This window comes from Euprymna scolopes, chromosome 46 (genome assembly GCF_053919585.1).
Source record: "Euprymna scolopes isolate OS-2025 chromosome 46, ASM5391958v1, whole genome shotgun sequence".
Taxonomy (NCBI): domain Eukaryota; kingdom Metazoa; phylum Mollusca; class Cephalopoda; order Sepiida; family Sepiolidae; genus Euprymna; species Euprymna scolopes.
Window position 1 is genome coordinate 159,791,427 of NC_136527.1, and position 27,534 is coordinate 159,818,960.

The following is a 27,534-nucleotide window of genomic DNA, read 5'->3' on the forward strand; positions in this document are numbered from 1 at the left end:
GTGTTTTATTTAAGTTCTTTGACACGCAGTAAGCCGTGGCTACACATATATTCTTACACCTACTATCCCTGACAATATTGTTAATGGAATTCTTTGAGAACCGCCATAGGGACTAAAGTGGCAGACACTGGTGTTGGTGAACATAAAACTGAATATACCTTTATTTCCCTATTTACCCTCTATTTATTAACAAGTTTATCGTGGTGTTCTTTCGTTTTTTTTTCTTGTTGTGCAATGAGATAACCTTCATTGGGCGTAATGATAAAATCCCCGTTATCTACTGAGGTGTGCAAGAATCACCGTCATTCGAAACTGAAATCCGTGAAGTACAAAGATGAAAGAGATATGTAAATTGTGGTAGTGTTGTGATTAAATGTCTGAATATGACGGTGGATTTTCCTTTTTTTTATTTGCGGGAGCGACGGAACGTAATTGTGATTTTGTGAAGAAGATAGGAGAAGATTACTTTGCTCACTCGGACTTATTGGAACCTCCGTTACTCGTCCCAATGTTAAATATCAAAGACATCATTTTGCTTTTTCTTTTTCCTGCATTCGTGCAGACACGTGGGCGCTTTTTCACAGGTCATAGGCCATGTGTATGTCCGTTTCTATTTCCCCCACACTTATTCTGTGTATGCGTCAGTGGGAAGAAAAAGAACGACGAATTTTTTGTGCACAAAACAATATTCGCCAATTGAAAACATCAAGTTTTACTTTACAAAAAGATAAACACTGAGGATTTTAGAAAGCGGTAGATAATTCTAATCTTTGCTTGAACTGCTTACCAATGAGAATTCACAGAAAGGAAAATATTCCATAAACAAGAGATAAAGAAGATATTGAATATATCTCAATGTGACGAAAGCAAGGTTGGAATGCTTGTGACACGAATAACTCCTGAAAATTTAACGTTGGATTTCAAGTATTGTTGCAAATTCAATGCATAGACAATTTACCGAATTTCTGGTTGAAGAAGCTTGCATCATCACTCCATAGCAACTACTGTTGTTGTTTCACTATTTATTTGAATTGAAAGAAAGAGGCTTTAAAAACATGATTAATAAAAATCGATACAACCCTCATATGCCCATAAGTCAGACACTGTGTCCTAACAAATACAAACAAATTTAAAAGCTTTTCTTGATTACATACAACATCGATGAACAATTATTGTCACATGTTTAGTTTAAAAAGAATAAGTTGAATGCAGGCACCGACGGTTAAACAAAGCTGCAGAAAAGTCTAATCTTGGGCTCGATTGATTACCAACGAGAATTCCCACTAAGCAGAAATAATTAAAAGTTTTAATGGATCTTAGACATAAGTCTAATTTATGAAAACAATCTTAAAATGACAGAGCCAATAATAACGTTGGAATGTAAAAGTTGGATGGATACTAGTATTGCTAAATTAATACGACATAGACTAACTATCAATATTCTGGCTGAAGAAACGCATATCACTCTAAATCAAGAACGAGATCCAACAATACAGGTGAATATGATGTTGTGGTTAAATATAATGACCCCACAACTCAATCTTCACTCTTCAATCCTGCAGTCCAATGCACTTCTGACAGCAATTGCTTCTGCCAAACAAAAAATACACCCTCTCTCCCAAATACAGGCTTTTTATAGGACAAAACCGTCCAAAGTTATTTGCATACTCTTCCCATGATCTCTAGTCTATAAATAGACGCAGTGGCCATTCTCTTCTTCTTTCTTCTTTCACTCTCTGAAGCGGGCGTTGCCAGTGGAAAAAGGTTTGCACGATTTTATTTTACTACAGATGTCTTATTACGAAACATTGCTTCATATTGTGACTTCAAACATTGTTTTAATTGTGAGTTGAGATTTAGTTCAGAAAAATAAATAAAATATGTATGAATGCAAGTTAATCAACATAAAATTGTGAGAAATAATTTTTAAAATAATGGGAATAAAATACAGATTACAACAAACAATAAGACTGGTGGTGTAATAGAATGAATAAACGAGTTATCATATCGTCTCCTAATCAGAGTAAATCAGTCAGAGTTGGCGGAGGCAGAGTGTGGATTGGCCAGCAGCCCTCGATGGAGATTTTGCCTTTGAATATCCTGAAAGCAGATGAAAACACTAGAAAAAATATAGAATATAAAAAAATCGCGTGCAACTCCGCGAGAAGTAACAGAAATAAAATAAAGTTATATAAAAATATATCTTGGTGTTATACTGTTTTATTTTGGAGGAAGATTTATTCTTTTTTAACGTAAAAAATGTCTATCCGTCATGTTAAACTGTCGTGCATACATCATTTGTCGTGGTTGTTAATATACATCCGCATACAAAAACAGCCGTCACTGTACACTACCAAAACACTATATACTATCAAAACAAGAAAAGAAACCATTATACATACATTCAGAGACACATTCATGAGAACACAGTTACATAGACGAAATAAAACGTTACAAATACAGGCGGCTAAAAGAACGTACGCACTTGTAATTTTTTTTTAAACTGCAAATTTAAGGTAACAAACTATACCTCATTTGAGTGGCCTTTTATTCTTCTATAACTTTACCTGTTCATATTTGACTTTGAATCGAAATATTCTAGTGTTCACGTCAATTAAAAAAATAACTTCAATTGAGGAGGCAAAAAGAAAGTCCGCACAATGAAAAATTGTTATTTAAATGTAACTTTAGGACACTAATGCAACAAAAATACAACAGGAACACAATGAACTAGTTAATATTTTGTAGCATAGCCCTTCTGCAATTTGAGAGTCTGCAATCTTTTGGGAATTCCTTGAATTAGACTGCAGCAATACTCCAAGGAAAGGGCATCCCACATTTCTTTAATTTTTGTCCAAAGTTCTTCCAAATTTGAAATTTTATCATTACGTAGCTGTTGCTTGATGTAATGCCATATTTTTTCGATATGATTGAGGTCTGGAGATTGTGCAGGCCAATCCAAACACGGAATATCATGCTCTCCCAGTAACATCTTGACATTGTCAGCTGTGTGAATGGGAGCATCATCCTGCATGAAGATGGGATTATCATCCAAATCTCGACCAAAGAAGGGTAAAAAATGCTCAATCAACATATTAATGTACTTGATGGAATCAATTCGACCTTGCTAGCGAACTATAGGCCCTGGAACATTGGTACTGCTAATGCCCCACACAAAAACTGAACCCCCGCCACCTTGCAGCGTTAAAACCGATCACCTAGGATTAAATTCTTCATTTTCCCTCTGACGGACGTACTACCTACCATCATAGCCTATTGAACTTGCTTTCGTCGCACTGTTGTTAGATTTAGGGAGCCGTTTAAAATCTGTTTCTTAGGCTGCGGACCTTGATAGCATTGTCTCCCATGTTGGAACTAACTCTAGTACGACTAGATTTACAGACACCACGAACACTACTGGTGTTTTGGTTCTTTTGTACCGTTTTCTCAATCTGCGGCCGATTTCTCGATTGGATAAACCAGAAAGGTGGAGATTAATGGGCTCTTGACGATCACTAAGAGAAAGTCGTGGCATCTGAACTAAATGTTACGTTTTAAAATTTGGAACAACAACAATTATGATTAGAGATACTTTGTTGCCTGTTGGTAGATATTTTAAAATGATTTTGGCGCGATAATTTAAGCTCGTTTTAAGCGAATTTGTTGCTGCGGACTTTCTTTTTGCCTCCTCAATTTGAAGTTAAATTTTAAATTAACGTGGACAGTAGAATATTTCAATCAAAAGTCAAACATGAACAGGTAAAATTATAGAGGAATAAAAACCGAACCAGATGAGGTATAGGTTGTTTAAACAGTTACATTGAATTTAACTTGAATTTGCAGTTTTTGAAAAAATAGAAGTGCGGACTTCCTTTTTGGCGACACTGTATATTTGCCCGTTACATATATATGTATACGCTCAGGTATACTACAACATGTTTTCCCCAAGATCGGGTGTATGCATGTAGTGTTGTAAATGAATGAAGACGTAAAAAAACTCTTTCCAAGGTTTTTATTGAACAAAATTCACTAAATTTACTAAATCAAGAGAAAAAGAACTCAGTCTTTTACAGAAAAAGGAACGCGTGACAAATCATGTGGCAAGAAACTGAATTTGCAAATCTATTGTTTTTTAAATAGTAAGAACAATAAATAAAAATAAAAATATATAAAATGAAAATATAACAGTAAGTCATCTTATTTTCCCATACTCTGAACACACTGACTATCTCGTTAATTTCTAAGATCATTTTCAGTTGCTTGGAGTAGCGAGTGACGATTGGCGAGTTTAACATTACTAACTAGTGAGTGATAATAGACCTCTATGGTAATTGATTCAAAAGTCGAAAGTGGATCCATGTTGAAGTAGTCATCCCTTAAAAGAACCTTGCAACTTGATACTAGATGACTCACACTTTCCAATTCCGTGTGGCAGAATCTGCATTTGCTATGATTAGTGAGACCTTCAATCTTCTTGAATGCATTGGTCATCAATTCCTGGTCTTGAGCAGCCATTATAACCCTTTCCTTATCGTGGTGGAGGGCTCCCCTCTTGAGCCAGTCCAAGGAACCTTTTTTGTCTATGTATTCCTGGGAAGGTTCTCCCAGAAAATACGCTGATGTTGGTCCCATTTTTTAAGGTCTCTCTTTTGGAAGGTCTCGGTATATATCTGCTGGCTCTTTCTTGCTATTTCTGTGGCAAATTTGTTTGGTGCTTCGCCCTCATCTGAGAGACAGCCCTGACCAAAATGCTTGGCCAGCTGGGTGACTGATGTTGTTCTGCTGGCTATTGTTTGTTGATGTTCCTATACCATTCAGAGGGTGTGGTTCTGGGTGCTTCTCAGATACTCGTCTGTACTCACTATTGTTGCCCTATATTGGTGGTTGATCTCTGAGAGCCCTAGTCCTCCTTCTTCCCTTGGCAGTGTCTTGGAAGACACTGACTTCTATATATTATTTTATGAAGCGATAGTAGCTTCCGTGTCTTTACATCTAGCCAGTTGATGTATTTTTGTGGCTATTCAATGATACAAAAACAATATAATATTACTGGCATTGCAAGTAATTTATTTTTATTTGAGTTTCCCTATGTTGATGATTGATCTTGAAGGGGTCCCAGACCTCCTTCTCCCCTGGGCAAATACAGTTTTGGTAGACACTGATGTCTATATTATTTTATGAAGCGGTAGTAGCTTCCGTGTCGTTAAATGTAGCCGGTTAATATATTTTTGTGGCCAGGCAATGAAACCAAAACTATATGTGATTACTGGCATAGCAAGTTGGTTGATATATTTTTGTGGCCAGTCAATGATACCAAAACTATATGTGATTACTGACATAGCTAGTTGATATATTTTTGTGGCCAGTCAATGATGCCAAAACTATATGTGATTACTGACATAGCAAGTTGGTTGATATATTTTTGTGGCCAGTCAATGAAACCAAAACTATATGTGATTACTTACATAGCAAGTTGGTTGATATATTGTTGTGGCCAGTCAATGAAACCAAAACTATATGTGATTACTGGCATAGCAAGTTGGTTGATATATTTTTGTGGCCAGTCAATGATACCAAAACTATATGTGATTACTGACATAGCAAGTTGGTTGATATATTTTTGTGGCCAGTCAATGATACCAAAACTATATGTGATTACTGGCATAGCAAGTTGGTTGATATATTTTTGTGGCCAGTCAATGGTACCAAAACTATATGTGATTACTGACATAGCAAGTTGGTTGATATATTTTTGTGGCCAGTCAATGAAACCAAAACTATATGTGATTACTGGCATAGCAATTTGGTTAACGTCAGTAATTTATTTTTATTTGAAAGCTTTATTTTGCAGATCTTCCTCATACGACTCTTTTCCTATCTTCTCCCTCATCTTGGCATATTGTATGTTATCATTTTCTTCAATGTCTTACACATCTAGCCGGTTGATATATTTTCGTGGCCAGTCAATGATACGATAACTCCATGTTATTAAAAACCAAAGCTGTATGTTATTACTGGTTGATTGCAGTTATTTTAATTTTATTTGTAAGCTATGTTTAGCATACCTTCCTCACACAGTGTATTAATCCTTTACTAATCTTCTCCCTCATCTTGGCGTGCTGTATGTTCCAGTTTTCCTCAATGCCAAGGTAATTATAAGGCTCGTGCTTTTCTAGATCCCTGTTGTGGATGTTTTCATTAAGCTGCATATTTTCTGTGTGGGTCTTCTTCCTAGCTCTGTGTGTACACCTAGCATTTTTATCCGATATCATTGGAGAAGGTGTGTACTAACCCGACTACCTGCAGAAACTAGCGCAGATCAGAGCTGGTGAGTTTATAAAAGAATATCCACACACTTCACAAGAACGTGGCTTTTCCCTTTTTTATTTTATTTTACTTCAGTCGAAATCAAGGGGACCACAACCTTAGGCTAACACTTGACGTCTATATGAGATACATAGATATTCTACTGTTCCATTTAAGGTATGTATTTCTCAAACACTGAGTTAGTAAAGAAATTGAGAACAAAATTTTCCTCTCCTCAATTCATTATTTTTATACGTTGTAGTATATCTTTCATTTTGGTCTCATGGTCTTACTAGTAACATCACTAGGAGAATATGTACCATTCCTTGTAAAAGCTAATGTGGGTTAGCCATAGTTAGGAGTTCTTATTTGGGCAGCGAATACTATTATTTTGAATATTTGGTCAGTATCCTCATGCCAGGTTATTCTGAGAAACCCCTGTACAGAGAGATCTTGGACACTCGAGAATAGTGTCTAGTAGGCATTCAAGCTCTATCCCCAGTGTGAGTTTTCATATGCCTCACTAATGTTGATTTGCAATAAAAGAATATCCACATACTTCACAAGAATGTGGCTTTTTCCTTGTTTTTTTTGTTTTCATTTCAGTCGAAATTTTTCTTGGTGTGAGTTCTCATATGTGCTACTAAAGTTGATTTTTGAGAAAAGGAATATCCACACACTTCACAACCATGTGGCTTTTCCCCAGTGTGAGTTCTCATATGTATCACTAAGTTTGATGTATTAGAACAAGAATATCCACACACTTCACAAGAATGTGGCTTTTCCCCAGTGTGAGTTCTCATATGTATATCCAAATTTGATTTTGTAGAACAAAAATATCCACACACTTTACAAGAATGTGGCTTCTCCCCGGTGTGAGTTCTCATATGTGTCATCAAATTTGATTTTGTAGAACAAGAATATGCACACACTTCACAAGAATGTGGCTTTTCTCCAGTATGAGTTCTCATATGCATCGGTAACGAACATTTTTCAGTACAAGAATATCCACACACTTCGCAAGAATGTGGCTTTTCCCCAGTGTGAGTTCTCATATGTCTCACTAAATTCGATTTTTGAGAACAAGAAAAACCACACACTTTACAAGTATGTGGCTTTTCCCCAGTGTGAGTTTTCATATGTCTCACTAATGTTGATTTTTGAGAACAAGAGTATCCACACATTTCACAGGAATGTGACTTTTCCCCAGTGTGCGTCCTCATATGCTTCACTAAATATGATTCTTTAAAACAAGAAAAATTACACACTTCACAAGAATATAGCTTTTCTCTTATGTGTATATTCATATTTAAAGTAAATTGCTCTTGGTGTAAGATTATCACTACCACGTTATAAACAATATAATATTTTATCCTGACTTTCTCAGTTTTAATCTAGGGTTGTTGCTGCAAGTTAAATTTTATCCTTAAATAATTTCAATTGTGTATTCCTTTTCATTTGTTAAATAAGTGATATTTTGTAGTATAAAAGTTAAAATATTTTCATTTGTAAATTAGAAGATTTTCCTGAAATTTTAAATTCGATATCTTATGATTCATAAAAACATTAAACAAAAATTTCACAAATTTAAATATGTATAATGTTCTTATCACTATTTGCTAAACAATCAGATAACTCTTCACGCATATATGTCTAATAAAGTTGTGTGCGGACGTTTTTGTTGTCTGCCACGTAAGGAAATAATTGTGTATAGAATACTGTTTAAGGAGAAGGGTGGTCTCTTAATAGTCATTAAAACATTCAAGCAGGAACATCTGCAAATAAAAAAAGAAATAAAATTTAATATTTTAATATCATTGTTTATTTTAATCGTGCCAACAAAACAAGCAACATAACTTTATAAAACATTTAAAAATCACAAAAATAAACACTTAATTCACATTCATATTGTTTTAATGTTTAATACTATTAATAGTATTTTTAATAGATATTTTTGTAATAAATAAAGTAAAATAAACAATAATATAGTATTAATTTGTAGGAATATACAACTACCATAGTTTCTACCGATAATAATATAAAATATATTGCTAAAAGTAGAAATATAATACAGGAAAGTGAATTTAAATACTCAGTAAATAAAAGTTAATAATACAAATCAATATATAATTTAGTTTATTAGTGTACTTATTTTTCATTTATATATATATATATATATATATATATATATATATATATATATATATATATATATATTTGCTTACAAAACCCCCTTGTTTTGAAGTGGGAACAAATATGCTTAAAACAATCATCTGAACCTGAACATAACATATTGTGTTGTTGTAAGGGACAGAATTATAAAATAAAAAAATATATATATATTGTTTGCATACCTTATTTTGATATCTGAATATAAGAACTTCGATTGTGTTTAATTATCCCGCTTTTGAGTTTTGAAGTGTGAAATTTGGTGAATATGTTAAGTAAAATAATTAATTTAAGTTAAGCAAAACAAAAAAAAATTAATATTTATACGAAAAAAGCCATTTTAAAATCTTTGATAAATAAATTAACAATTTTTTTTAGCGAGCCGAATAATGCATGACCATTATTAAACAGGGCATGCTTTGAAGAATCGATACAAAAAAAAATTCGATAAATATTGTGCCCTTTGTGTTAAAAATAGCATCATTTTTTCGATCCCGTTTGAAAACGTTTGCCGCCTTTCGACTACGGTGGACCAAACACGCAGAAATATTTTTTTTTATTCTGCTTTAAATTGCCCCCTATTTTGGGGAGCCTGGCCCCCACACACACATTAAAAACCAAACTCATACAAATGGTCACCCATGTGGTACTGGCCAGCCTCAGCTTAATAATACATTGAAATTTTCGTCACTGAAAAATAATTTTTGTTGGCCTGTTTGGTCTTCCATAGTTTGCTTCTTATCAAATGCAAACAGTGTCGATCTAGACTCTAGATCGACGCGAAATAACTGGTTACCTATATGAATAAGTGGAATTATTTGAAATCCAGGTACTTATATTATAATATTTTTGCATATTCTCTTAGAAAATCATCCTAAATCTTAGTTAGACAATAAATAAATAAATTAATTATTTCAAAAACTCTTTTTTTTTAAATATTTATGTACGTTTTTTGTGCAAAACAAAAAATGTCAATTGTTAACTTTTTGGGAAAATTTAACATTTAAAATTTAATTAAAAATAGTAGAAAAAGTTTTACATTATTCTGTTTTTATATGATAAAATTCAGGGTTTTATTTTTCTGGAAAAAAAAAGTTACTCAGAAATAATGGATTTTAATAAATGTAATTTCGTTTTAAAAAACAACTTGATTTTGCGGCGATTTTTGGCGGTGCCTAGTTTTTAGAGATGTCATAGTGAATTGTTGTAGGCAATGAAAACAGTCGAAATAGAACTGCACAAATCTACAACTTTGAATAGAAAGGTACAGAAATATGATTATGTATTATAACAGAACACTGAATGAATGAAGAGCAACATTAACCTGTAAAACGAGTTAAAACTTTGTTTTTGTCTCCTTGTCGATAATTAATGTGCATCAGTTGTAAGCTGTAATTTGTGTAGACAGATCGGCAGGCACTGCTGAGTGTGTTGAAATTGTCTTTACATCGTTTTAACGACTTAAACGTCGACGGTTCTGAGGGTTGGTACACCTAATGATTTATCTGCTTAATCAATTTATTGTAGTAGAGGGGGGGTTTGTATCGGTCTTTGTTGAGGGAGAATAAGAGCCAAGTGTCCTTCACTATTCTATAATTTCATGTAAAAATTTAATAAACAAAAGATACTGAAAAAGTATCCCTATTGGCGTTCAAAAACAACACACATTGAAACTGAAACATAATGAGATACTATGGATTATGGGCCATATCAGCAGATGCATTCCCTGAGACTTGTGATGTGATATGTCTGTTTACATCACATTTAAGTTTAGCATGTCTATATAGTCATTGTTAAGTCACAATTGAAAGTAAGAGACAAACAAAAACCTTATACATCTACAGCTTTGAATAGAAAGGTACTGGAATAGGATGATGTATTATAACGAGATACCTGAACAGTGAATTGATGTAACACTAGATCAACAAGTCAAACGAGCACAAAATCTTTGTTTTTGTATCTTGCTGATATTTAATGTGCAGTAATTGTCGGCCATGGTTTGAGTAGACAGAATGGCAAACACTGCTGACTGAAGTGAATTTGCACTTACAACCAGCTTGTTAACTACTTTAAAGGGTTGTCCCTTTACCGTCAAGTATTTTGAAGGTTGTTACACCTAATGTTTCATCTGCTGCAATCAATTTTGCATGTCGTTTATATAGTGTTGAGATGATATTAAGTAATCAAATTAGCAGAGCATAAATAAGTGCCATATTAAAAGATATATAAATTCAATAGATCCTGAGTTTCCATATAGCATGTAATTATCCTCTTTACTGTTTATATAGCAAATTTTACGGCCATTAAATTGAGGTTATGTAAATAAGAACTGCCTTTAAACTTGAATCACAAATGTTAAGAATATTAAAAAGTTATGTTTTACAGAGTATTAAAGAATTGTGAAAATTGAAAAGAAGTTATATATGAGGGACCATACGTCGGTTGCAATAAAATTAGCTTTTGTGCATATTGGCCAGGCTTTGTTTAATTTTTCAGCTACCACGATCCATTTCGCACGTGGTTTATGATGTTCAGGCCAGATGCTATGACGTCATAAAATTTGTAATGATGTAAGAATTGTTTAGAAAATAGACCAATAGTATCTTGGATAATTTTGCATGTAGTTTATGATGTTCAGGCTATAAACGTCATAAAATTAGTTATGAGGTTTTAAGAGATCTTTTACCGAATAATAAAAAAATTTGTGCAAATTGAAAAGAAGTTATAAATTGATATATTCTTACATATAAAATACCAGACGTTTGTGACGATAACGTTAACTAATGCGCAGGTCGACAAAGTCTAGTTCTCATTTTTAGCTGCCAGCTACTATTCGCCCTTGTATGGCGTATTGTTGTGACATTTTGGCTGGTGCATCTGCTACTAGTCCCTTGCTCCTGGGCCGGGTTCAAAACAGAGTCGCCAACCTGATATATACTCAACTGTCATCTAATCTTCAGCTGCTGTCCCATCAACAAAATATTACATCCCTCTGCTTTTTTTTGTTTTACAAGTATTTTAATGGTGGATGTTCTGATGAACTACAAGATCTTGTACTCCCTCAATGAAAATACCTTGGAAGTGCGAATGAACGGGAAATCCGGGCCATCAAAAAAAGTCGGTTTATGGGTCAGACGTTGAATGGAGCAAAGTTCGGATGAACTTAAACCCTGACCGACAAAAATTAAACCCGGGAATAAGATGATGTCATTCGGCCACACGTAAGACCAAATGCAAGCATCAACAGGGTCAGAATGTGGGTCGATTACGTAAATTGGTTAACGGGAAAATTCATAAAAAGCAATGATAAACAAGTCAAGAGTCAGTCAGAGAGTGACAGCAGAAGGGAAGGAGAGACGATGCTCAACTGCCTGTCACGGTCGCAACCACACCCTCTCTGGCTCACTATCTCCTCCACCGCCGTATTACGTGTATATGTTTGTTATTAAATAAATCAAGTTGTTTTATAACAAAGCGTCTCGTTATTCATAGATTAATGAACATTCACTAGACGAGTTACAACAACATATATGCATAAATGTCAAACGAACTATTTCTCTATCTATCGAGATATTCAAAAATCTCGGGTTGTTAGAATATAGATGGTGCTAACAAAATAGACGTCACGGCCATACCACCCAGTATATAACAACCTGACAAGCAGCAAAATCCCACCCCAACACAGTAGAGATCCCTAGATGTATGAAAGCCTTCTATTCTAATAGTCTCTTCCCCAGAACTGCCAGACTCTTTCTAGCTTCCTGCTTCCCCAACTGTACAGACATGCAAAAATTAAAATGTAATGTAAACAGATATTTTGCTGCTTAACTCCCTACATAGTACCCCTGCAACTTAGTTCCCAGATAATAGCCCCCTACATCAAGAGGCAAAAAAACTGGTAAAACCAAACAGGACATCCATGTAAAAAAGTAAATTTATAATAATAGATAGTTGTGGACAGAAAACTACTTCTAAATGTAACCCCCCCCCCAAAAAAAAAACAATGAAAAACAAAAAAATATGCTGGTTTCGATTGTAAACATTTAAAAAAAATTAAAATATTAAAAAAAAACATTTTGTGCTCAGTTGTCTAACAATTCGACAAATTTGGATCAACTTATTTTGTTCATGGTAAACATTATTTTCTAAAAAAAAAAACGAAAGTAAATAAACACATTTTTGATAAAAATCTAAATATCAGATTGAATAATCGATTATTAGGAAGATTAGGAAGGGGTGGGTGCTCATTTTAAGTTTAATTTATAAAACAAAGTCTTAAATATTTAAATTTTGTGTTTTTCACATCCTATTTTTCGTAATATTTTTAATGGCTTCCAGGCGTAATTGTAAACAAAAAAGTACATTTTTTTAGCAGTAAAACTACGTTGGATGCGATTGTAAACATTTACCAATTATTTTTTTATTTATTAAGTTTCTGTTAAGTGATCATTTAACAAAAGAATCATTTTATGTAAACGTAATAGAAGAATCATTATTCCATTATTCAAAAACCTAAAACATTTTTGGGTTTGTTTTACTGTAAACATAGATTCGACAAAGTTGTCACAAAACAAATATAGAACAAATAAACATAATCAAAGCCAAGATAAGTTCCTTTTCTACCTAACTGGATATGTTTTTAGTATTTATATTTAATGTAACCTGTTTATTCAGCTCGACAAATATATAGTGTTTACCGATGTATTGGAAAATGTAAAATGGCGGCCAACTCTCTGTTTGACACGGTAAGTTTGAGAAAAGGAGTTAAAAATAAAAAGAACCTAGACAAAATGCTGTTAGAAACTCGCTCAATATATGTTACCGTGACATAAACTGACATATATTCGGCGGGTTTTTAACAGTGTTTTGTCTGTTTTTTTTTAAATTTATTTATCACTCATTTTCTCAAACTCAAACTTGCCTTTGATATCATTTATTTGTTCTATATTTGTTTGTGACAACTTTTTCGAATCTATGTGTACAGTAAAACAAACCAAAAGAATCCGTAATAGAAGAATCCTTATTCCATTATTCCAGAACCTAAAACATTGAATAAAATATAAAAATTCAAACGGAATTCTGTAGCGACATATTAGGTAAATTAGGACAGAAAATTATTTCTAAACACACACACACACACACACACACACACATATATATATATATATTTATGGTGCTAGTGCACTTACTGATCCGCGCTATTTTTTTAAATCGTCTTTCCACGTTTAATTAAAGTTTTATGATGTTTTTTTATTCAATTGTAAGGTTAAAGTACAAAATAGGTACAAAACAACCTCCTTTCCACACGTTTAGAATGGCTTTTTAAATAATAACGTTATTATTTCAGCACGGTTCAATAAGTGCACTAGTACCAAATAAAACAATTAAATACCGAAAACACAGTTTTTGTGTTCAGTTGTTTAACAATTCAACTTCGAATCAAATTATTGTGTTTATGGTAAACATTAGGATTTTCGCAGAAATCACGTAAATTTTACTGAAATAAACACATTTTTATACACGAAACCAATATTTTTTATTGGATTGCAATAAAAGTAAACGTTTTTTACGTTTAACATTATTTTAAGAAACAATAATTTTGAGAGAGATTGCAGAAAAAAAAAAAAAACTTTTTCAGATTAATTTAAAAGTTATTGAATGGAATTTTTTTAAAGCGTAAAAAATAACTTGCCTTTAATATTGGATTGCAATAAAAAATAAACTTATTTTAATATTTAAGATTATTTTAAAGTTGTTCAATAATATTGTGGTAAAGTGAAAAAAACAAAAACAAAAAAAAACTTACGTTCCATTCCAGGAATTTAATACGAAAAAAAATCGTTTTTCTCTTGTGTCCAACGCAGAAAATTTGTTTGTTTGTTAGGATTTCTTAATATAATCTTTAGTAAATTGATACAAATTTTGTTTTGTGTGTCCAATTCATTAAGCAATTAAATATATGAAAATATAAAAGAATCAAAATTAAAAGATGAAAAAAAAAAAAAAACGATTTAAACGTGAAATTATTGTAAGAAGAAAAATCAACTGCTTCAGAACAAAGAACTTATGTTCATCGTAAAACGGTGTAATCATTATTTTGTTCCTCGTGTAAAAGATTGAACATTTCATTATTATTTGGATTAGTCGAACTACTGTTTACATCCAAGATGAGAACAGTAATCCAAATAATCCAAATATAAAAAAAATGCAAAACTGAATATTTCACATAAACAATTCAAAAATGAAGGAATTGAACAAATAGCGAAGTCAATCAAATAACAAAAACTAGATTTGAACCAACAAGAAACAAAACAATAATCACATGATTACATTATGAAAATTGCGACTTATTTTTATCAGATTCGATTCAGTTAACTTTACGATGACCTGAACTTATTATTCCGGATCTGATGTTTTACATGCAATCAGCGTCAAAGGATTAACAATGGAAGTGTAGTACCTGTTTCTAGTTTGTTTGCACATTTCAGCCATGTGTCGCGTTATCATCATTCTGGCTTTACTTGTGATGTTTTACGCCCTTCCATGTATTACCTCTTCCTTTGATAAAGAAGTAACGCAATGTTGTAAAATGTCCTGACTCGCAGCACTCTTCAGCCGATACTCATCTCTTTTATAACCAGAAGTAGAAGCATATATATATATATATATATATATATATATATATATATATATATATATATATATATATATATATATAAAATTATTTTTTTACTATAATAATTAAATACCTACAGACACTAGTGTTTCATCCTTTCGGGATTCTTCAGTGCAGGGTGTCACGATTACTACCAGTCGAACGATTCGAACCCCGGGGCACGAGACATCTCTGGCTCGATTAGCGGAGGGCGTATCCATTCGGCTACCATTAACCGTGTGAAATAGCGTTGAATTTTAAACATTTTAATTTAAATGTTCATTACATCAGACAGACAGTGATCAAATCGTTATACGATGATCTACACATCAGAGCTAAATTGACCGACTTTTAATTCAACTGAAAGTGCTCAACGATAAGAAACGAATTTCTTAAAGGGGCTGTCATAATTATTTTTTACTATAATAATTAAATACCTACAGACACTAGTGTTTCATCCTTTCGGGATTCTTCAGTGCAGGGTGTCACGATTACTACCAGTCGAACGATTCGAACCCTGCGACACGAGACATCTCTGGCTCGATTAGCGGAGGCCGTATCCATTCGGCTACCATTAACCGTGTGAAATAGCGTTGAATTTTAAACATTTTAGTTTAAATGCTCATTACGTCAGACAGACAGTGATCAAATCGTTATACGATGATCTATGCATAAGAGCTAAATTAGGCACCGCCAAAACTGGGGGGGGGGCAGGTCAGTACTTTTTGACGGACCGTCTTTTTAAAAATCTACCAAAAATCAGGTAATTATCCGATCAATACGAAATTTTCAGCGATTATTAGGAGAAGAATGAACTTTATAACAGTGTACTTACTTTTCATAAACGATATTTATATATATATATATATATATTTTTGCTTACAACCCCCCCTTATTTCGAAGTGGGAACAAATATGCTTAAAATAATCATCTGAAACTGAACATAAGATATTGTGTTGTTATAAGGGACAGAATTATAGATTAAAAAAAAAATTGTTTGTATACCTTATTTTGACGTCTGAATATCAGAACTTCGATTGTGTTTAATTATCCCGCTTTTGAGTTTTGAAGTGTGAAATTCGGTGAATATGTTAAGTAAAATAATTAATTTAAGTTAAGCAAAACAAACAAAAAATTTTTTTAATATTTATACGAAAAAAGCCATTTTAAAATTTTTGATAAATAAATTAACAATTTTTTTTAGCGAGCCGAATAATGCATGACCATTATTAAACAGGGTATGCTTTGAATAATCGATAAAAAAAAAATTCGATAAATATTGTGCCCTTTGTGTTAAAAATAGCATCATTTTTTTCGATCCCGTTTGAAAACGTTTGCCGCCTTTCGACTACGGTGGACCAAACGCGCTGATATAATTTTTTTTTATTCTGCTTTAAATTGCCCCCCCCCCATTTTGGGGAGCCTGGCCCCACCACACACATACACATTAAAAACCAAACTCATACAAATGGTCACCCATCTCGTACTGGCCAGCCTCAGCTTGATAATACATTGAAATTTTCGTCACTGAAAAATAAGTTTTTTTGGCCTGTTTGGTCTTCCATAGTTTTCTTCTTTTAAAACGCAAACGTAAATAGTGTCGATATAGACTCTAGATTTACGCGAAATATCTGGTTACCTATATGTATAAGTGGAATTATTTGAAATTCAGGTACTTATATTATAATATTTTTGCATATTCTCTTAGAAAATCATCCTACATCTTAGTTAGACAATAAATAAATTAATTAATTATTTAAAAAACCTTTTTTTTTAATATTTATGTACGTTTTTTGTGCAAGACAAAAAATGTCAATTGTTAACTTTTGGGGAAAATTTAACATTTAAAATTTAATTAAAAATAGTAGAAAAAGTGTTACATTATTCTGTTTACTATATGATAAAATTCAGGATTTTATCTTTCTAGAAAAAAAAGTTACTCAGAAGTAATGGATTTTAGTAAATATAATTTCGTTTTAAAAAAAGACAACAACTTTATTTTGCGGCCATTTTTGGCGGTGCCTAAGCTAAATTGACCGACTTTTAATTCAACTGAAAGTTCTCAACGATAAGAAACGAATTTCTTAAAGGGGCTGTCATAATTATTTTTTTACTATAATAATTAAATACCTACAGACACTAGTGTTTCATTCTTTCGGGATTCTTCAGTGCAGGGTGTCACGATTACTACCAGTCGATATATATATATATATATATATATATATATATATATATATATATATATATATATATATATATATTACGAGTTCACATTTAACTCTCGTTTTGTAAAGTACCTCCCCCACATATTTATCAGATGGTGCGATTTTAAATTAAATTATAAGTCGAATTTATTTCTTTTTAAATACCTTTTAAAAGGTAAACCGGACGCCAGAGGGAGATAACTCAAATCACCGCTTAAAGATTGTCAAATCTTGAGAAGATTTATTTGAAACATGAGAATAAAAACTACTTAGATAATTTTTTCATTTATTTTATAAAGTTTTTGTCTCCTTTTTTTTCATCCGTTTTTCATTTTGTCCTTTGTTAATTATTTTTTCGTTTAAAGCCACCATCTACTTGTGTCCCTTAATAGCCAAATGGCGATGATGGATCGGTTACATTAAATTGTGATTTTCGTTTGTAAAAAAAAAATTACTTGATCAAATTAAGTTACTTTTTTCGGAGAACTTCATTCCATAACGGATACGTATAATATAACTCTTTTTTTTTTTCACTATTTTCATTTTTTTAATGTCTTGAGTAACTGTAGATTTAGAAGTGTAAGCCATGTTTAGTTTCATAAAAGTTTCAGATGGTTCGTTGTTTTAAACAAGTCTTGAGAGGTGACTGGTTTGCAGTAGACAGTTCCACAGAGCAAAATATTCCTACCGTGTCGAGACGGAACGAAAACAATATGTGTAATTGCTCCAGAAAAAGTTTAATGTTTATGAAGCAATTCTGGTTTCTGATTGGTTTATGAAGCAATTCTGGTTTGGTAGCAGAACGTGAATTAATTCGATTAGTCAGTTCCTAGCAGCATCGTTTATAAATAGAATCGTTCGACTGTGTGGGATCATACCCCATTATAGCCCTGTATGATGGGATGTGTCTCCTAGCGGCTTCGGCTGCAGGGAGACAGGGTAGTACCAGTCAAGTATTCGTCACTTAACACTCAGCCCAACAGGTGAGGGGCCGCGAACCGGCCCAGCACCTGTTGGACTGTGAGGCAAGTTTATTGCTTGCTGCCTGAGGCGCCCCGACCGGGGAATGCCGACGGGGTTACTCGGGCAATTTTTTAAATTGCAGGAGTGCCCCTCCTTTAGGGGAGCCTGCGGGTGTCCCACTTTCCAGGCCTTGTGCCAAATAATGCTGATGTGGGCAGCATTTAAATAAATACCCCATTATACCCCTGTATGATGGGATGTGTCTCCTAGCGGATTCGGCTGCAGGGAGACAGGGTAGTACCAGTCAAGTATTCGTCACTTAATACTCAGCCCAACAGGTGAGGGGCCGGGAACCAGCCCAGCACCTGTTGGACTGAGGTACACCGCCTGGGTAATACCTAGGAGGTCCACCCTCCCAGGCCTTGCCACCGGGCTTTCCGGTGGGGCAAGTTTATTGCTTGCTGCCTGAGGCGCCCCGACCGGGGAATGCCGACGGGGTTACTCAGGCAATTTTTAAAATTGCAGGAGTGCCCCTTCTGTAAAGTTTGAAGTTTAAAACCTTTTTTTTTAACCACGTTATTTGTTTTTTTTTCTTTTTTTTATGGAACGTTGGTCCTTGCTCCTTTAATTGAAAAAAATTAGGGCTGGAATTACATTTTTCGAGGACTTATAAGCTTGGAAAGACAGAGGGTCGAATAATTCACGCCTCCCAATTTGTAAATATCTATTAAAAAGTAAATAATTAATTTATATACCAAAGTCTTATATATCATAAATTAAAGAGAAAAGGTCAATAAATAATATATTCAAATTTAAAACAAAAAAAAGAACTGTTTTTTAGAAATTTACCTGTAAAGGCCGAAGTTTCAAACCTTAAAAAAATACACGTCCTTACTCCTTTAATTGAAAAAAAAATTAGGGCTCGAATTACATTTTTCGAGGAGTTATAAGCTTGGAAAGCTGGGGTGGAATTATTCACTATTTTCACGAAATTTCTGACACACCTAGTGCACAAGAAATATTCAAGTTGGGGGAAAAAAACTCAAAAATCAACAAATTTTTTTATAAAAAGGACGATTACTAATCACCTGGAAAGTTCGTTGATTTAAGATAGACAACATCCCCACACCATAGGAACACCTAAACTTCTCAAAAATGTTAGGGAAAAATCAGACGAAATCCAAAAAGGTCCATGAGACAAATAGCAAACAAAGCACAAAAATCACCAAGGACGATGTGAAGGATATGTCGAAGTGACCTACTAATGTCATCTTATAAGCTCCAAAAGCGACAGTTCTCTCTGCACCCACAATTGCAAAGAAACTCATCAGAAATCGACTCTTGTTAAACCTTATTATCAGACAAGGCACGCTCAATAACATCATCTTCACAGATCAAAACTTATTCTCACTTCAACATCCCACAAGCATCAAAATGAAAAAGTCCTTGTGAGAATACCTGATAATGCAGAAAAGATTTTCAAAATGAAGAAATCATCACCAGTTATGGTCTGAGCAGCCATTTCTGAAAGAGGTAAATCTCCATCATTTTTTTAAAAAATACCAATAGACTATTGACATTGAATATTATAGTAAAATGTAAGTTCCGTTAAGAATTGAGGTACTTTGTGAAAATATTGGTACGTTTAAATGATAGTAAATTATTTGTTATGAATTGTTGTTATTAGTGAATGAAATGTTGTGATATACTGATATTGGTGAAAATTATGTGGGCGTATTTTATTTTTTTATTGGTGTTTGATCGTGGTTAGTATAGAAATGTGATATAAAAACAGTGGTGGGCACATAAAAAATTATACTTACCTTACGTGGGGGTAACGGTGATCATTACGGTCGTTCCCCCAGAGCGAGGCCCATCCATTGCACTGCGGTTGGGTTGACCTTTGCGATCGTCCCAAATGTGGACGACTCGGGCGTGCTATTTCTAAGTGTGGGGTCTGCGTTCGCGCTCACCCCGATAATACAATCAAAATCAGAAATCCTTTCCTACTTCTTCCAAGTACCTCTCACTCGTAGGTCTGTACTCCCTCCGCTTAATCACCCTTAATCTCTGTAATACCAAGAAATAGGCAATTTCTCTCGACCAGTTTATAATCCACTTCAATTCCAACGTTCTGATTGTATCTAATTTGCATGTAAATGTAATCAACGTTTAATCGTGAGGAATTCGTCTAGCTGTCGGCTACAGCTACTGAAAGTGTCTTCTTTCGATATACAGTGTGGACATAAGCCCTGTTACAAAATTTCTGAACTATTTCTTATGATAATATTAAAATAAATTTAATATTTAATTGTCATTATATGATAATGTAATGTATGATTTCTAATTTTTTTTTAGAAACAAAAGATGTTAATTTTTAAACAATGTCTGTTGAATTGGAGAGAAGATTAACCATAGATCAACATGAGAATGACGTACGTGCACAAGAAATATTCAAGTTGGGGGAAAAACCTCAAAATCAACAAAATGTTTAAAAAAATGGACGATTTATCATTACGTGGAAAGTTCATTGTTCAAAGATAAACAACGTCCCCACACCTTAAGAACACCTAAACTTATAACAAAAATTAGGGAAAAAACAGACAATATCCAAAAAGATGCATGGGACAAATGGAAAACAAAGCACAAACATCACCAAGAACGATGTGAAGGATATGTCGAAGTGACCTATTAATGTCATCTTATAAGCTCCAAAGGCGACAGTTCTCTCTGCACCCACAATTGCAAAGAAACTCATCAGAAATCGACTCTTATTAAGCCTTATTATCAGACAAGGCACGCTCAATAACATCATCTTCACAGATGAAAAGTTATTCTCACTTCAACATCCCACAAGCATCAAAATGAAAAAGTCCTTGTGAGAATACCTGATAATGCAGAAAAGATTTTCAAAATGAAGAAATCATCATCAGTGATGGTCTGAGCAGCCATTTCTGAAAGAGGGGAATCTCCATCATTTTTTTTTAAATGCCAAAAGACTATTTTTTTCTTGTTCTTAACAAAGAACGTTACATTGAGGACATTTTAAAATGTGCACTAACCTGATGGTATAATTCTGTATTTGTTGATTGCAAGATGGTGCGACAAGCCAAACCGCTCAAGTAACACAGACAACTTTAGTCCTGGATCAGCAAACAAGAATGGCCTCCCTAATCACGTGATCTTAACGTTCTTGATTATTCTTTGTGGTCAATCATGGAGACTTAATCCTTCTTTACTTCTTGTAACAATATTAAAGTTCTTAAAATAAAATTGAACAAATGATGAGATAAAATGACATTAGATGTTATTCATGCTGGTATAGATAATTTCACCTAAAAGATTTTGCCCCTATTTTTCTCAATATCTATTTTCCTACTACCCCTCTCTCTCTCTCTCTCTCTCTCTCTCTATATATATATATATATATATATATATATATATATATATATATATATCCCATATTCGTATTGTTTAATGCCAAGAAAAATAAACTTCTTAAAAATTAATTATTTTTTAAAAGATTAAAACGATTAAAATTCCATTATTTCAAAATGTTCCGTTACTTTCGTGTTATGACTCTTAGGCTGTGATCATAGCGTAATATGGTGACGTAAGAGAACACGTGATATAGTTAGTTTTGGAGAGATTCAGAGAGTTGAGGATTGACCACCAGAGCAGACAGACGTCTAGACAAGGGTGGACAGACAGCCTGGAGGGGGCTGTATGAACAGAAAATGTAGAAACTGCAGATCCTGTGAAAACCATTTGAGACAACTGTAATAAATTTATATTATAAAAATATAAAAAGTTGTTTTAATGGTTTCACAAATAATAATAGTTGTCTCAATTATATGATGCTGATCGCTTCATGGTTGTCACGGAGCAGCGGGAAGATACAGAAGAACTCTTGAAGAAAAAAGTATGAAGCATATATTATTTTTCTTACATATGAACTGTAAAAATATCCCATGTGATAAGTCTAATACAACATGATTCAGTTTACACGTCAATATCATGTCCTCCTAGCTAAACAACATACATACGATTTATACGTTTATTACTTATTTAAAAGAACAATATCTTACATCCACTAGATAACGCATGACACGTTTTAAAATATCATCTCCTCCAATATAAACAAATATACAACATTATAACATATATTTTTTAATTAACTGTGTTTAAACATTTTTTAAAATATTAAGTTTTAATGTAAACATGATTCTTTTCAACTATTTTATCGCCAGATTAAAAACAATTTGAAAATATTATTGCACATTAAGCATTTCGTAGCCCCCTCATATTTTCTAGTCTCTTTTTACCGAAGAAAATATGGAACCCCGTAGGTAACCAAACCGTAGGTAACAGTAAAACCGTATTTCATATTTAATATACAAATGTTTATAATATTATTAATCGTTAAACTGTGTAAATCTTAAAACCTAACAAAATTATAACAAAGATTAATTAGTAATTGAAGTTTGAAGAAGATAAACAAAGGTTTTAAAAATTAATTCGCTTCTGCTTTTCCATAGTTCGTATAGTTAACACAAATCTGACGTCACGGACACATGAGGTCCAATCTTCACAATCATTTGGCAGTCCCTAGATATCAGATACATACATCTCTATGGTATAATAATGACCATAAAACAGTATTTTTTTTAATTTACGGACCAATCGGCATTCATCCTTAAATTGTCGACTTTTAACAGTTCTGGGTACGCCGAGAACGAATATCGCATGTATTTATTGCGTAAACGAGTACTTATTCATATTTGAAGACATTCTTTATCCAACGTAATCACTACAGCTTGGCAAGCAAGATGGCCGCCCGTCGTGCATTAGGGTAAGAACACCAAAAAGTGTCAAATGAGCCAAAAAAAAAAAAAAAAAAAATGACCACACCCCTCCTTTCACTTTCTTAATTTCATCAATTTGGATATATCACACAGTTCTCATGATTGGACAAATAATTATTTTTATATTATTTTTATAATTATTTTCGCTTCTTGACACAAACCGATTTTTTTTCTGACACCAAATCTGGCCCTCTTGCACTTTAGGTAGACACCGCCAAAACTGGAGGGGGGGCAGCCAAGTACTTTTTGATGAACCGTCTTTTAAAAAATCTACTAAAAATCAAGTAATTATCCAATCAATACGAAATCTTCAGCGATTATTTAAAGAATGAACTTTATAACAGTGTACTTATTTTTCATAAACAATATTTATATATCTATATTTTTTTGCTTACAACCCCCCTTGTTTTGAGGGGGTATCAAATATGCTTAAAATAATCATCTGAAATCGAACAAAACATTGTGTTGTTGTAAGAGACGGGATTATAGATTTAAAAAAAAAACTTGTTTGCATACCTTATTTTGATGTCTGAATATGAAAATTTCGATTGTGTTTAATTATCCCACTTTTGAGTTTTGAAGTGTGAAATTCGGTGAATATGTTAAGTAAAATAATTCATTAAAGTTAAGCAAAACAAAAGATGTTTTAATATTTATTCGAAAAAAGCCATTTAAAAATCTTTGATAAATAAATTAACAATTTCTTTTAAGCGATGCGAATAATATATGACCATTATTAAATAGGGCATGCTTTGAAGAATCAATACAAAAAAACAAATCGATAAATATTGTGCCCTTTGTGTTAAAAATATCATCATTTTTTCGATCCAGTGTGGAAAGGTTTGCCGCCTTTAGACTACGGTGGACCAAACGCGCTGAAATATTTTTTTTTATTATGCTTTAAATTGCCCCCCTTCCTCCACATGTTGGAGCGACTGGCCCCCCACACACATACACATTAAAAACCAAACTCATACAAATGGTAACCCATCTGGTATTCTCCAGCCTTAGCGTTAATAATACATTGAAATTTTCGTCACTGAAAAATAAGATTTTTTCTTTTGCTTTTTGGTCTTCCGTAGTTTGCTTTTTATCAAGTACAAATGTAAACAGAGTAATCAAATCGACTCGAAGTAATTGGTTGCCTATATGAATAAGTGGAATTATTTGAAATCCAGGTACTTATATTAAAATAAGTATGCACATTCTGGAAAATCGCCCTAAATCTTAGTTAGACAAAAAATAAACACATTAATTCGTTCAAAAAACTTTTCTTTTTTTTTTTTTTTTAACTATTTATATACGTTTTTTTGTGCAAAACAAAAACGCCAATTGTTAACTTTTGGGGAAAATTTAACATTTAAAATGTAATTAAAAATAGTAGAAAAAGTTTTACATTATTCTGCTTCCTATATGATAAAATTCAGGGTTTTATCTTTTTGGAAAAAAAGTTACTCAGAAATAATTTTTTTTTTTCTGATATAACAGAAACATTTCTATGAAAGTATATTAAATGAAAAAAGAATATAAATAGATTTCTATGAGTCGTTCTGTTTATTATAATTGATTATTTTGGAAACACCTTTTTTGTTTACAGTTACTGATTTATAAGCTGTTCAAATTGACAGTATTTGAAAACAATTTTTTTAATAAATAAATACATGCATGATAAGAAAGTACTTTTTTTATTTAAAAGTTTTTTTAAGCAACCAAAGATAATTATAACTGATATTGTTCTCTGATACATATTGTACGCGGTAATATTTAATTTAATATAAAATATAGTTTAAAATAAAAGTAAAATAGTTCACTATAAGTCAGCGATTAAATTGTTACTTAAATGACTAACTTTTAAAAATGCTTCTACATTAATTATTTTTATACTATTATTAAATGCTTATTAAATTCTTTTACAATAATTTCAATTCTTAAATTCTATCTTAACTTTAAAAAAAATTAATTCTAAAAATACTATTAATTATTAAATACTTAGTTATTAAATTATTTTCCAATTCTTTTTCAACAATTTTAATTTTTATCAATATTTCATAGTAATGGCGTCATAATTTCTCTATCCAATCAAATTGCATTCTTTCAACCGGTGTCAGACGACTGCTGTTCCTTTCCTATCTTCCTAATTTCAATTTGCCTAAACTGAAAGAGGGCCGATTTTTTAAAATCGAAGATTCATATATTTTTTTCATGTTTGTTATAAAGCATGGTTGAATCAATATTGTTTATTGTATTGCAATAAAAATAAAATGTTTAAATGGATTTAATGGGATTAATTTCATACGTTTAAAAAAATACCTACTTTTCACTCCAGGAATTCAATACAAAATGAAAAAAAATCGGGATGAATTCGTGTTTTCTTTTGTGTTAAAAACAGAAGAATTCGTTTTGTTTGTTTTGACTTCTTTAGTAAATGGATACAACTTTTTTTCGTGTGTATTAAATTTATTAAAAAATAAAATATATGAAAATATAAAAGAACCAAAATTAAAATATGAAAATCACGATTTAAACGTGCAATTATTTAAAGAAAAAAATCAACAATGAATTTAGATCACCGCAACACGGTGTAATCGTTATTTCGTCCCTAGTGTAAACATGTCTGGGAATTAGTAAAGTGTACCGAATTGTTTTCCTATCAAGTTCAGATTATATTTGTCAATGATGAAAAATTGTTGCGATTTCTCCTGTAATGTTCTCTTTTGTGTGTCGAATTCATTAAAAACTAAAATATATGAAAACAGGAAATTCATCATATTATTAAAGACTGAACATTTCATTATTATTTGATTAGTCGAAGCTGAAACCAGTAATCAGAATAATCAAAATAAATATATAAAAATGTGGTTAAATACATTTGTATTAAGAAAATCCGGAGGAATTGTATTTCACTGACCCATAGATCGGGCATTTTCAAAAGTGCACAAAAAACAAGAACACCGACCGACCGATGTATAGGAAAAAATACTTCTTTAAATAAGTGTTTTAATAATTTGTTTGTTTTATTTCCGAAATATATCGTTTTTAGTCAATTGAAAAATATCTTTAAAAAAAAAACAATGCAAAAAAGATTTATTTGTGAAATAATTTTTTTATTCGTCGAAAAAATATCTTTAAAAATCATTGAAAAAAAAAAAGGATTTTTTTGTGAAATATTTTTTTATTCATTGAAAAAATATCGTTAAAAGTAAAAAAAAAAAAAGGAAATGGATTCATTTCTAAAAACATTTTTTTTACTTCATTGAAAAAATATTTTTAAAAGAGTAATTGAAAAAGGAATTAATTTGTAAAACATTTTCTTTTAGTTCATTGAAAAAATATCTTTAAAAAATGGCAGCGTTTTAATAGATGATCAGTGTTCGTTTATTTGGTGTTATAACCGAATGTCGGAATTGTAGAATGAATAGTTCTCATCCAATCAGCGGCGACGGATATTTAACAGGTAGACATCATTTTTGTCCGATTAAAGAGGTAGGATTATGCGTACGTTTTAGAAATGTGCAGTAAGTTAATGACGGTTAATACCCAGGAAAAGCATGTAAAAGTATAAAAGTACTTGGTGTAAAATGGTGTCGTAAAAGTAGTCGGTAAAGTGAGGGTGACATTTTATCTACTTACTCTTTAAATTAGAACGATGAGGGTCATGGCGCTCCTCGGACTAAATGTAATTTTTTAATATAACGAAATAATGTGTATGTAATTGCAGTCGTTAGTTATATTGTGAAGGGGTCCTGTCAAAGGTCACCAAGGTAACGTAATGGCTAAGGACGTAAACATAGTAAGTTTTTATGTGCCATCTCTTGTTGTCCAGAGAGGGGAATTGAGTCTCTTATTATATACAAGAAGATAATGAGTCTGCAGGTTATGTTCTCCAGCAGTCGCAGCACTGTAAGAGGCGATAAATTGTTTTATCTGTAACAACTTTTCTGCAAAAAATCGGTCGATTCTAGAGCTTCAGTTTTCAACACGTGGTCTTGTTTTGTGCTCAGGACGCCCTGAGCACAAAACTTATTATTAAAACTTATTATTGCAATTGAGAGACTCCTAATTTAGAGTTATGAAGCTTAAGATATCTGGTTAATCTCCAGACAGAGGGTGTTGTATGTTACAATGTTGAATAGCAGCAGAAACTCTTTATTTCGGTCGTTGTAATTCTCGTAGTTTGACATTTGACAACTGAGCTCTTCTCTACATTTCCATACTCTGCACTTATTGACCATCTGCTTCCGCATTTCTAAGGTTATTGTCCAGTAGGTTTGCCATTGATAGTAACGAGAAAGAACCAGTGAGTGACGGTGTGATAATAACGAAAAAGATAAAGTGAGTCTTTGCCATTGATGGAAACGAGTGACGGTTTGAG

General features: G+C 32.5%; 1 non-coding gene across 1 annotated transcript; it reads left to right on the top strand.

The window, feature by feature from the left end:
* The first annotated feature begins 20,112 nt into the window (after positions 1 to 20,112).
* LOC145271526 (U1 spliceosomal RNA) lies at positions 20,113 to 20,275 on the top strand. The gene has a single exon (XR_013865937.1). It is a non-coding gene; the product is annotated as a U1 spliceosomal RNA (small nuclear RNA).
* Positions 20,276 to 27,534: the final 7,259 nt, after the last annotated feature.